Source organism: Grampus griseus (genome assembly GCF_964374135.1).
Source record: "Grampus griseus genome assembly, chromosome: 13".
NCBI classification, from domain to species: domain Eukaryota; kingdom Metazoa; phylum Chordata; class Mammalia; order Artiodactyla; family Delphinidae; genus Grampus; species Grampus griseus.
In genome coordinates, this window is record NC_139007.1 from 32,007,164 (window position 1) to 32,020,912 (window position 13,749).

Below are 13,749 nucleotides of genomic sequence, written 5' to 3' on the forward strand. Positions count from 1 at the left end.
TATCTCAGGTCTGTTTTTGAAGTCGCTTATGGGAATGATGATAATCTTATTTTTTTAGATTGCAATTGATGTATAATTCTTAACAAATACAAAATCCAAGTTTGTCAATATAACCTGTTGCATTATTAGAGATATCACTGCTATCATTTTGAAATGAACTATATCAACCACAAAATTTAGCAGTTGTACTTCAATGTAACAATTAGTGAACTATAATGAAATAGATTAAGGCATTCATATCTAAGGTGTGGAATACTACAAATCCAAAGCTACTTAGTTAATTTGCTAAAGCCAAATGGCAATGTTGAGATCACATCAAATTTTACATTTAAAAAAATGCTTTGGAATCAAGTATAAACAGATGTATAATGGATTTTAAGATCTAAAATGGGTTGAAGCATTCAGTATGCATTAATTAACATCTCTTTTATATTCCAATTACTTAAACAGAACTTCTACTTTGAAAAATGACAAATTTAAAATAACCCAAGATATATCATTATAAATATACCCAGGGATCACTTACTAACAACCCTTTCACTCAAAGTCCTAAAAAATATGCCCATGTGATTTCAAAAACAGTAATTCTCTTAAACTGTAAATTCATGTCACATTAAAATATGAAATAAGCTTACTATTAATAAATGTTAAGAAAGCTACAAAGTACACTACAAAGATAATAATGTGGTAATGATTAAATTGTAAAGTAAAATTTTTCAGATATCGGAAAACTATACTACCAAACCTTAAAAATCCATTTTAGCATTTTGTTTTATACACCTTACTTTCAGCACAGTGAAAATTGGCTTCATTTATATTACCATTTCATTACTCTAATCCCCTGAACGAAAATGGCTAGAAAATAAAGTGTCACATTTGCTTAATGAATTGGAACTCATGCAAGACATTTCCATCTGCTCTTGTGTTAGGGCATGGGTTAACTGTCAATATTTTTACTGTCAACTCAAATTTCTCTCAATACATGTACTTATTCCCTCAGGAGTATGAAAATCATTATTCCAAACTGTTCCAATTTTAGCCTGACCACTGGGAAAATGGCAGAGCTGAGATGCTATACACCACTACTGTGCCAACAATTTGGTGTATTCAATTTTAAAATGCTCCATTTGACAGCAAAACCAAAGGACCTATGACTTGCTAGAACCACCTCTTCTGGTAATTAACTCAAACATTAATATTATTATCTTTTGCCTTTTAAAACAAAGGGGAAACAAAAACAAAACAAAAAACAAAACAAAACAAAAACAAAACAAAAAACTTTTCTTACATCTGTAAACAGTAAATTTACAATGTTTAGTTTTCTGTGATTGTTTCATGACTACTAAAATACTTTTTTTCTCTAAGTGAAATATATTCCTCCTAGGGGAGAAAAACAGTAAAATTTTTAAGCTGATTTTTTTTTTTTTTTTTTGCGGTACACAGGCATCTCACTGTTGTGGCCTCTCCCATTGCGGAGCACAGGCTCCAGACACGCAGGCTCAGCGGCCATGGCTCATGGGCCCAAGCCGCTCCGCGGCATGTGGGATCTTCCTGGACCGGTGTCACGAACCCGTGTCCCCTGCATCGGCAGGTGGACTCTCAACCACTGCACCACCAGGGAAGCCCTAAGCTGAATTTTTTATAATTATTTGCATAATCCACTAATTGGACACTATAGCAACCCTTTATCAAAACACACCAGAAAGGTGGTGTTTCACAGAAGAATGTCATGCTTGAATCTAAGTTTTAACAGACTTGTCCCAAATAAAATTCTTTGAATTTCAAGGTAAGAATTACTAAAGAGATCACAAAGCCTCTTGTCAACATACCTGTAAGAGTGCAAGAGGAACATGTTCAATTGTGCGTTTTACAATTTTTAAAAACTATTTTAACATCTTTATTGGAGTATAATTGCTTTACAATGGTGTGTTAGTTTCTGCTTTATAACAAAGTGAATCAGTTATACATATACATATGTTCCCATATCTCTTCCCTCTTGCGTCTCCCTCCCACCCTCCCTATCCTACCCCTCTAGGTGGTCATCAAGCACCGAGCTGATCTCCCTGTGCTATGTGGCTGCTTCCCACTAGCTATCGATTTTACATTTGGTAGTATATATATATATACATTTTACCTTTTTTTCCCCATATAATTACTAGATTAAACTAGTAGAGTGGGAGAAGAAGAGAGTGAGAAATACTATTTACTACACAACTATCAGAAAATTTAAAATGAAAGACATAAAATGCCATGTGTTTGGAGAGGATGTAGAGCATCTAGAACTCTCATGAAATAATCATGGAAATACAAACTCACACAACCATTTTGAAAAGCTGCTTGGTATTACCTACTAAAGTTGAACATATGCAAGCCTTGTGACCCAGCAATTCTATTCCTAGTATATTATGTACTGAACAGAAATACACACCTATTTGAAACTAAAGATGTATATTAGAATTTTCATAGCTGTACTATTTATAATACTTCAAAATTGGAAGTAAGCCAAATTTCCATCAACAATAATATGGACAAATAACTTATAACATAGTTATACAATGAAACAATTATACAACAATGAAAATGAGTAAACTACTGCCATATGCAGTAACATGGTAAAAACCTGAAAACCTTGTTAATGAAAGAATCCAGTTACATAGTATATAATTTCATATATGTAAAGTTTTAAAACAGGTGAAACTAACATAAGGTGTTAGCAGGATAGGAGTCACCTCTGGGAAGGAAGAAGGACACAGCAAATGGGAGAGGAATAAGGAGAGATTCCGAGGTGTGGTAATATTTTTCTCTTGATCAGGGTGGTGCTTATATCAGTGTATTCACTTTACAAAAATTTTATCAAGTTGTTCACTTACAATTTCTGTACTATTCTGACTGTGTATTTTACTCAATAACAGTAAGCTATGCACATACATGCTCTTATAATTACATATAACTTACAATTAAAAACAAAAGTTAAATGGCAAGAAAGGATACCTGGACTGAACAGGTAAAAGGTGAATAAGAGTTTGCCAGACAAAGAAAGAAAGAAGGATATTCCAGGCTAAGAAGAAAAAATAAGCAAAATTTGTTCTTTGTGCTTCTAATATGCATGGACCACATATCATCTCTTGCGTGATCTTTCTATGTATGCTGCAAGCATCTTGAGGAAGGTACCAAATATGAAATTTTTACATGGAAGTCCAAGTTCCTCAACCTACTGATTGGGTTTTTTTTTTTTAAATACAGATACAACTTCTACATTTAGGCCAATTTCCTGCCCATTTATCAATCTTCTTCTCAACCAGAGACCTCTATAAGTACCAAAAGCAAAAAGATAAGAAAGTTCAATATATCTATGGAAAGTCTTTGAACCAAGAAGAGAAATTAGACACCTAATTTAGAAATCATAATACCCGTATTTCCTTAATGTTATTGTTGTTGCTGTCTATTAAAAAAAATCTATTCTTGTCTTTCCATATTCATATTTTTCAAAGATAGGCCAGTCCATAAAACCTTCTAATTCCAATAAATTAATTCATTATACAGAAAAACATAGTCTTGAAATTATATTACTAACAGCAATACATATCCAGTCTAAGACACAGAGAATTTTTTTTTTAACATCTTTATTGGAGTATAACTGCTTTACAATGGTGGTTAGTTTTTGCTTTATAACAGAGTGAATCAGCTATACATATACATATATCCCCACATCTCCTCCCTCTTGCGTCTCCCTCCCACCCTCCCTATCCCACCCCTCTAGGTGGTCACAAAGCACTGAGCTGACCTCCCTGTGCTATGCAGCTGCTTCCCACTAGCTATCTATTTTACATTTGGTAGTATATATAAGTCCATGCCACGCTCTCACTTCGTCCCAGCTTACCCTTCCCCCTCCCCGTGTCCTCAAGTCCATTTTCTACATCTGCGTCTTTATTCTTGTCCTGCCCCTAGGTTCTTCAGAACCTTTTTTTTTTTTTTTTAGATTCCATATATATGTGTTAGCATACAGTATTTGTTTTTCTCTTTCTGACTTACTTCATTCTGTATGACAGACTCTAGGTCCATCCACCTCACTACAAATAACTCAATTTCGTCTCTCTTTATGGCTGAGTAATATTCCATTGTATATATGTGCCACATCTTCTTTATCCATTCATCTGTCGATGGACACTTAGGTTGCTTCCATGTCCTGGCTATTGTAAATAGAGCTGCAGTGAACACTGAGACACACAGAATGTTTGTGATGTCTAAAAGCAATCTGTTTTATGTTTAACAAATCCTGTTATATCTATTTAAAGTTACACAAGTCACACTGATATCCTACTGAATTTTAAACATTTGTTTTTAAAACATTTTGACTGTTCCAGCAGTATTCTTCTTTGAGGCAGACGGCTATAAATTAAAACTAGATTTAAAATGTTAACGGAATATAAGAAATTTAAAAAATGGAAGTAGACTTTCTTACTTGTATAATATTTAAAATTGATTTTGAAATTTTTGGTATTCAGACTATAGGAAAAAATTTTAATTGTTTAAACCCATTACATAAATGACATTTTTAAAAGCCATAAAGGTACAATACCAAAATATAGTCATTAAAATCCAAGAGTATATTACTATAATTCATCAAATCTCAAGAGCTATTAATTTTAAGCCACACCTTCATTTTATGTGTCACTAAGAAGTTAAAAAAAAAGACTACCAAATAAAGTTTTTAAATGTCTTACAATTGATGAAATATTGTACATTTAGTTGAAAATGTTAGGGATCTATTAACTAAGCTAAAGGACAATATTTAAGAATACTTGCTTAATACATTTTCTGCGTTGAAGACAGTCAGCCGAGAGTTGTTACAAATCACATTATAATGCTATAGATGTAGACTGCGCAACAGTTTGCAGGATTTAGGAAGTCTGTCTTCCTTTTTAAAATACATAATCCCATACTTACTCAACCAAAAAGCTTATAAATTATATGAATGTTTTAATTTAAGGATAAAATCTACAATGTCACATGGTTTAAATTCCATAAACACACATATAATTACAGTTATACTAACCTCTGCTATACAAATGTGAGCTCTGATTGACGGCAACAGCCCCGGTAATAGAACCTGACAGCTTGCAGATTATACCTGCCCCTTGGGACACTACAACAAATCAGTTAGTTCCAACTACTCCTTTTCTACCTTTTTTATGTTCCCTCCTCTCCCACCAATTCACACGCTTGAGTGCACACTCACACATGTAAAGCACAAAGTCTTCTGAAGTGTCTAGCTATACTTATTTAATGTCAAGGACCACAGCTTTCAATTATAAAATGAAAATATAAAAGTTAATCAGAAAATCTTCAAGTACAAGTGTATTTTATGCATATTCTTGTTGAAAGTACAGATACGGTCAAGCAAAATCATAAAGGATACTGTAATCTGACATGTATCTTCGCATTTTGATGTTAGGGGAAAAAAATCTGTATGATACTACTTTTAGTTAAAAGTTCAAAGGTAAAGATTTACTAAATAAAGAAAAAAAGTATATAATTCAATATGAAAACCTAATACTTTTGAAGGAACAGAGCATGGAGTGCTGGGGGTAAGGGAGAAAAAGCTCTTGTAGTATATAATTCAAAATTGAACATTTAAGAAAATACTTTGTTTATAACTGTGGTAGAATTGTGTTTATAACTGTAGTAGAATTATCTTTGCAGTTCTTTTTGTTGATTTAAAATACTTTCCAACAATCTCAGAACATTATACACTGAACTCTAGCCTCATCAACATAAGTGTACAAAGAATACAATGCTTGGTTACCCTAAAACTTAAGTAATTACACATAATAGAGAAAAACACAAAAATTGTTTATATTGCAGTGTGTATAAGCCATAAAGACCTTGCTTTCATCATTCTAACTGCTTGTCCATAATACCCCAGGATTTCGTTCCATTAAAGTCTCATAGAGCAAGGGTCTGATACAACTAAACAATGACTCCTATTCTGCTCACTCATAAAACATAGTTCTTGAATATGACTAATTTGTGGTAGAAACCTGCCCTGTTGTAAATTCTATCCTGTACAATTGGGATAGGGCTCATAGTGAATGGGTTTCCTTGGTTTATTATAAAGCAGTTTTGTTTTTCAAATCTAACTGGTATATGTGCCCTTTAAAAGTGGGGGGAAAAAATCCTCTCTCCTGTGACTTTGAACATTTGATAGTCACCATCTCTTTCCTGCTGCATGTGAAGAGCTCAGTTTGAGGATCGATTTCTTACTAAAATGAAACACTTTTAAATATCACATTGTAATACCAAACTTAAAACCTCACATGTGATGAGCTAAAAAAATGTATTCTGCAGCTCTTCACAAAAATGATAATACCAAGATAATACCAGTTTCATCTCTTCAAACTAATTCGAGGCATTCAATACTAAGAGATTTTACTAATTCAAGAACAATTAATCAAAAGTTTGTTTGGGGTCTATTATCAGAAAGAAGAGATGGATGAAGGGAGGATTCTAAAATCTTATGAAGAAATTATGGCAGGACATAAGCTGCTGAAAATGACTGCAAACTAAGGAAATGAGTTGTCTTTATTGTTAACCTACTTCCATTATTTGGATCCTATTTTATTTTTTTAAAAAGGCAGGACATGTGTACTATTTAATCAGAATTTATGGGTATCGAAAGAACTTCTCAATAAAAGTTTGTGATTAACTCACTCAACTCAATGTCTTCAGGCATTTGTCTATGGTTAAGAACACAAAGATAGGACTTCCCTGGTGGCGCAGTGGTTGAGAGTCTGCCTGCCGATGCAGGAGACAGGGGTTCGTGCCCCGGTCCGGGAAGATCCCACATGCCACGGAGCGGCTAGGCCCGTGAGCCATGGCCACTGAGCCTGCGCGTCCGGAGCCTGTGCTCCGCAACAGGAGAGACCACAACAGTGAGAGGCCCGCATACCGCAAAAAAAAAAAACCCACAAAGATAAAGGCAAGAAATTTAGAAGCTTATACTTCAAGGTGAAAACACAGCAAAGAAGTGAAATGTGGTCTAAACTCTCTCATACAATGTTATGAAATGCAAAGGTCACCTATGAGGGGGCAGTTAACCTTGTTCAAGCAACTGCCACTGAATCTGCCCACAACTACACATATAAGCTACACATATAGCACCAAAACCACTACAATGCAGAACCGAGTGAAATTATACATTTTTATGCATTTTTTTCCTCCATTCCCTTCCACTTCCTACAATCCAACAAACTTACAGCAGCACAGAAAAAGAGCAAACAACAATTATTTGTTATTTGTGCTGAAGTGGTTTAACAGAAACTCATATTCAATAAAAACAAGGCTTAGAAAAGTGATAAGGAGAAAAGAAAATATGCCCAAAGAATTAGCTAATATAATATCCATGATTAAGTATAAAACCCAGCTCTAAGCTTTCTTAACACCTAACTGAAAAAGAAAAACTGGGAGTTATGTCAGCAAAATGGCTGTATGGGAATTTCTAGTGTTCATCCCCTCCAATTAGGAACATTAATTTGAAGACTATCTGCACACAAAGATTGCTTCGCAAGAGCGAAGGATCCCAGGTGAGAGATTACGGCATGTAGGTAAAGCACAGAAATAAGAAAAGACACAGTAAGAAGGTAGGAAAGATAGATTCACATTAGCCCCATCGCTCCTCCTCTAAGCCCAGGCAACCCGGCACAGAGAGAGATACCTTCCCCATTGGAGAACGAAAGTAAAGCGAGAGCCCAACTTCACCTCAGTCCCGGAGCTGGCCATTCCCAGCATCAGGCCAACCCCAAGGTCCTAGGTGTCCCCTTGCAGGCTCTCTCAAACCCAGGCCCCCCGCTTACTCCCAGCACCTACTAGCTCCAGCAGCCCAAGGCAGGGCGGCTCCCACAGCTTCAGGCAGCATCCACGGCACCTACCAGCAGGCTCCCATGAACTCGCACCTGATACCTGAAAAGGTGCTCAAATCACTAATAATCAGGCAATGCAAATCAAAACAACAATGATCTTTCACCTCACACCTGTTAGGATGTCTATTACCAAAAAAGAATACTGGTGTGTGTAGTAGGAAAATGCTGCCCAAGTAATTCTGACATTGCAACTTGAGTTAAGAAGAACTGGCTAAATCTGTCAAATTTCCAGGACCCCAGGACTCCAATATCCATCCATTCTCTATTCAGTTAAGTAAACTTTTTCACTATACTATATAGATTTCTTTTAAGCAAATCAGTCACCTAAAAGATTTTACCACACTATCTGCAATGGCTGAGAGCTGAAATTACAGTGTAGCTTTGTCTGTGTGGGGCATTTTCATTACCTTTACTAATTTATCATGGAGAAACAGCTTTGTATTTTAATTTAGCATTTATTTGATTTTTAGTGATGTTTAACATCTTACTTTATGAAACTTTACATTTTTCCCTTGTAGTAAGAGTCTATTTGTGTATTCAGTGTTTGGGTTTACATCATCAATTTGAATAAACTCACCCATTAATAGAGATATTAAGTATAACTAGTGGATCCATTTTGGATGGCAAATTGGCAAAATCTATCAAAACTGTAAATGCACAAACCCTAGGTCCAGCAATCTCACTTCCAAAGTTCTACCCAAGAATAAAGACATACAGACAGACAGACATGCATGAAGTTCTTTAGAAGGCAATAATGTAGATCTATATGCATTGATATTAAGTGGGAAAAGGCAAAATATTATGCATTTTATAAAAACACATACACATATGTACATAAATATGATCCCATTATTATTAAACTAAAACAAAACCACATATCCATATTTTTCTCTACATTCTCAGCTCCTAAGCTGAAATGTTTAGAAGGCTTTTTTTAAACCACAATACTCTATTTCCTTTTCATAGGCTTCTGCAGCATCTCACACATAGAAAATATGTGCTCATATTTTCTCTGTCAGCATCTATTACACTGTATTGCTTGCTTAAATATCTGTCTCCCTTAATAAACCACAGGCACAGACAAGGCAGGGGCAGTGAGTCTCTTGACAGCTATTGTATCTACAATGTCTTCAAGTGGTCTGCTGCATGGTACATACTCAAGAACTGTTGATGGATTATATATTTTAGCAGATAGTAATTATTAACTCCACAATATTGGTGGTAACTATCCTTGCCTAATAAGAAAGTAGTAAAGCAATTATACTCCAATAAAGATCTTAAAAAAAAACGTAGAACAAATACTTCTACATTTAATAGCAGGATTTACACAACTTGTGTTTTACCACATAGATATTTAGGTTTAGAAAGTTATGCTTAAGGGCTTCCCTGGTGGCGCGGCGGTTGGGAGTCCGCCTGTTGATGCAGGGGACGTGGGTTCGTGCCCTGGTCCGGGAGGATCCCACATGCCGCGGAGCGGCTGGGCCCGTGAGCCATGGCTGATGAGCCTGCGGGTCTGGAGCCTGTGCTCCGCAACGGGAGAGGCCACAGCAGTGAGAGGCCCGCGTATCAAAAGAAAGAAAAAAAAAAAAAAGAAAGTTACGCTTAAGATACTGTCACATAATGGATTTTGTGAATTAGCCAGGGAAATGCTCTCTTCTCTACTCTGTTCACGTAAATTCACCAAACTGAAAAATCTGAAAGCTTATACAAGAAAGAGGCCCATTTACTGAGTCCTGGACAAAGAAGGCACTGGTACACCCACTTCCTGCCCTGTGGCCTCGGGGGGTGATACTCCAGGTTTCTGGTATCTAGATGTTACTTCACTTAGGGTGAATGTTGTTGAGGAAAGGTGGGATGATCTTCATGGCTCCTTATGGAGTAAGCTAAGGAAGCTAAGTGGCCTGTATCCTCATCTTTTCAGGAAGAGCACAATTGTATCTCAGAGTATCATTCAAAGAGGAATGAATATAACTTGAACATTCTGCAATCAGGACTTACAGATTTTTATAATGTTCCTCTCCTACCTCTCTCCCTCCACCTCCCAGGCCTTTCCCATCAGAACACGCCAGCTTTTCACTTCCTTATGTCTCACAGGCAATAGCTGAGGACTCCTACCTTAATTTTCTCCAAAGCAAAGCAGAGTGGGTAGTCCTATAACCACGGACTGAAACCTATATTTCTATAAGCAAATTTATCAACACTTCTAAGTATTCTTATAGCCATGTCTCATTTATCAATACACTATCTCTAATATATCGTGAATGCTCAATAAAAACATATTCAGTATCTTTCATTCATGCATTTATCAGATATTTATTATCTCTACTACTACAAATCTTAGTTTCCTCCATAAATTAAAAAACAAAACAAAACACAGTACATACATATCATAGGGTTATAATGAAAATGAAACAGATTAATACAATAAAATGTTTAGAATAATGCCTGACATAAATTAGGACCAATTAGGTTTTCTAAAATCATCAGCATCATTCTCTTCCTCCTCATCGCAATGCGCCAGGCATGATGCCATGCACTATGCAATGGTGAGGAAAGATAAAGGCAGACAGCCCTTGATCTCATAGGGCTTACATTGTAGTGAAGGTTGAGTGGCAATACGTATTAATCAAAAAGCCATAAAATACAAAATTTTACTTGTCATAAGCTACTGAGAATAAGCTATGCAGTGTTACAACAATCTATAATAGGAAAATTTGACCTAACCAGAGAAATCAGAAAAGCCTTTAATAAGAAAGTGACATTTGACTTAACATCTATAGGATGAAAGGGAATTAATCAGGTGAAGGGAAAAAAAAGAGAATAATAGGCAGAAGCCGTTACAGGCATAGATCATGCATGTGAGAGAAAAATGAATGGGAGAGACTGAAGAGAGGCAGTGTGTAGCTGGAGCAAAGAGGATGAGAAGACTGGAGACTAGTGGAAATAAGACGGGCAGGTGCAGACTACTCAGCCTTTTAGCCACCTCCAGAAGTTGTATTCTTACCTCCCCTTACAGTAGCCTGGAAAACTATGAGTGGCTTTTTTTTGATTGCTCTTGTTTTTCATAGCACAGAGTTATGGGAGTAGGAAGGGAAGGAGTGAAACTGACCAGGTTGCTTTTCTGATTATCTGTGGAGAAAGAATTGGAGGGGGAAGAGTGGATGCTGGTACCCCAGTAAAAATACTATAAAAGTAATCAAGGTGAAAGATGATTGGAGGCTCAGACTAGGCAGAAGTCCTGGTGAAGATGGAGAGGACATGGATAGATGGAGAGGACACGGATAAATGTAAGAAATATTCAGGAGATAAAATCAATAATCAATAGAAATTGGTGCTGGATTGACTATATTTACCTTATATTTAAATATAGGCTATATTTAAGCTAAATATAGTCAATGACTTTTTCTAAAATATATATATGTAATATAATATAAAAACATAGGCTGCAGAAAATTCCCCATGTGCCAGATATTTTACTTCTCCTTACTAATCTCGTTGCTCAGGATGAGATAATCACAAATAAAACATTAAGAAATACTCAATACAGCTACAAGTCACCCTCTGAGAAAAATTTTCTGACTTGATTTGATAATATAGTAGAAGAAAATTAAAGTTGGCTAGCCTTTTCATCTATCTTTTCTAGGTCATTAGCTGCCAACACTTTTACTTATGTGTCAAACTCCTTTTTACAGATTCAACCCCAATAGCTGTAAGATAAGTCAAGAGCTTAAAAGAAAAACAAAGAAACCAAACAAAAAACAAGATATAAAGGAATTCTAGAAGCTGAGGCCTATTATTTATTGACAATAATTAACCTTTCAAAAATTTTAAATATTTTGCAGATTTCATTAGATAGCCTTTGAGAACTAAAGAAAAATACTTATGTTAAGGAATTTGCAATTATGAAAGACCACATAATCTACCCTTTAATATTTAATACATGTATGTCATATTCCAGAGAAAGAGAAGTAATTTTTTCAAAATGATACTAATATTTGTGGTTAGTGAGTTCCCATCTTACCACTTAATGGCGGCAGGATTTTTCTGAAATTTAATAAGTCATTAGAATACTTGGGATGAGCATCATAGTTCTCTTGACTTTTCCTTTTATTTTTAGGTCCTTGTTTATAGGGAAACCAGATTGCTTCTAAGGATGCTATGTATTGTAGTATAATTTTGCAATAGAAGAAATTCTGATTTTTCACTTTGGGAAGAAGAAAATAATAAACTTTCTATTGGCTTTTGATCTGTATTTCAGTAAGTTAGCATGATATACTTTGCAAGCAGGGGTCTTGAACTAATTTAAAAATAAATTTTCTAATTACTTTGCTACTTTTATTTAGTTAATGTCTATAAGAATATGAAATAATCACATGATAAAAAAGTAACTAAATGTTGATGTAAAACAAATACAACAGAAGAAAAAAGACATTAATAGAATATAACCCTCACTCCTCTCTTCATTCCTCTAATACTATGAAACAAGCTATTTTTCTGCAAAAGAATACTCATGGAATAGGCAAAGCTGTTCTAAAAGTTCTCAGTGAAAGCAAAGGTAGTTAGATTCCTGAGTGCTTTTAAATTATTCTCTAAGAAAAGGATCTCACGTAATAATTTGCATTCGCTAGACAGATTTTTATGCATCAAAAATTATAGCACTCTCACTACCCCCTCCAACCCAAGTATATTAAGAAGAACAAAAGAGTTGAAAACAGTAGTTTATATATAGAAATGGGCTTTTTTACTCAAAGCATTTTAATGTATTTAATGAGTAGCTATTAAACCTTGCAAAAGTAAAAATAATAACTTAACAACTAACACTAAGAACTCCATGAAGCTTCCAAGTAATCTATAGCTTACTTACTAATAAAAGTAACGAGACATTCTTCGAAACAGAACTCTCATTACTTCTTAATGGCATGCTTTAATGCTGGCAAATAGTTATCCCGGCAAATAATATTTACATTTCATCAAGAGATCTTGAAAGTGGTAGCCTTCTAATTCCATTATGTATAAACATATGGTTAAGCCTTTTAAAACTATCTGTTCTCTTAGAGATCAAAGCTTTCACATTTCAGGTTCTATTCCCATTTTTTGATATGTCTCTTAATGAAATGAGGTTTAAAAATTCATTTTGGTTATTAGTTGCTTAATTCGATAAAACTGTAAATACAAATTAAAAAAACTAGAAAAAGCAAAATGTTTAGATTTATGAAGGACTGAAAAATCATTACTGCCATCAAAAACACACTAATTACGCTTGTGCAGCCACTTGAAAAATTAAGCTTAAACAGTCAAGAATCGCCTTGAAAATACAAAAGAATATTGTTGTTGTCTTTTAAACCAGTAATATTAAAAAACCAATAATATTAAAAAAAACCAATCCCAAAACCAAACAAAGAAGACAACTAGAGAAATAAGAAGTATTAACACTATAACAAATATAAATACCACACTAATTTCTAAACTAAATCCATACCTATAATATTTAGATTTCACCATTAAGACTCTGGGTTTTTCAACTGGTTTAAAACTATGCTTAAGTAGCTTAGTAAATAGTGATTTTAAATGATTAGCTTTCTTCACTGATTAAAAAGATACATAGTGTTTTAATGAGCTAGATCGATGATTTTTATCCTGAATGTCCTTAGTTATACATGGCAGAAGTTCAGATCTGTACACCATCCAGAAGTTGAAACAAATTCTTTTGTGCTGATAAAATTTTCATTGTGCCTCATTTTCACCTCCTCTTACTTTTTTATTCCATATTTTATCAAGCGGTTTAAATTTATGTTATTTTCTTTTTAGCTCCTCATACAAAATATAGCAC

The 13,749-nt window shown here is 34.7% G+C and overlaps 1 protein-coding gene across 1 annotated transcript in view; it reads right to left on the reverse strand.

The window, feature by feature from the left end:
* Positions 1-13,749, reverse strand: part of ASCC3 (activating signal cointegrator 1 complex subunit 3) — a 333,359-nt gene that overhangs the window by 196,552 nt on the left and 123,058 nt on the right. The gene's annotated exons all lie outside the window — the stretch shown is intronic.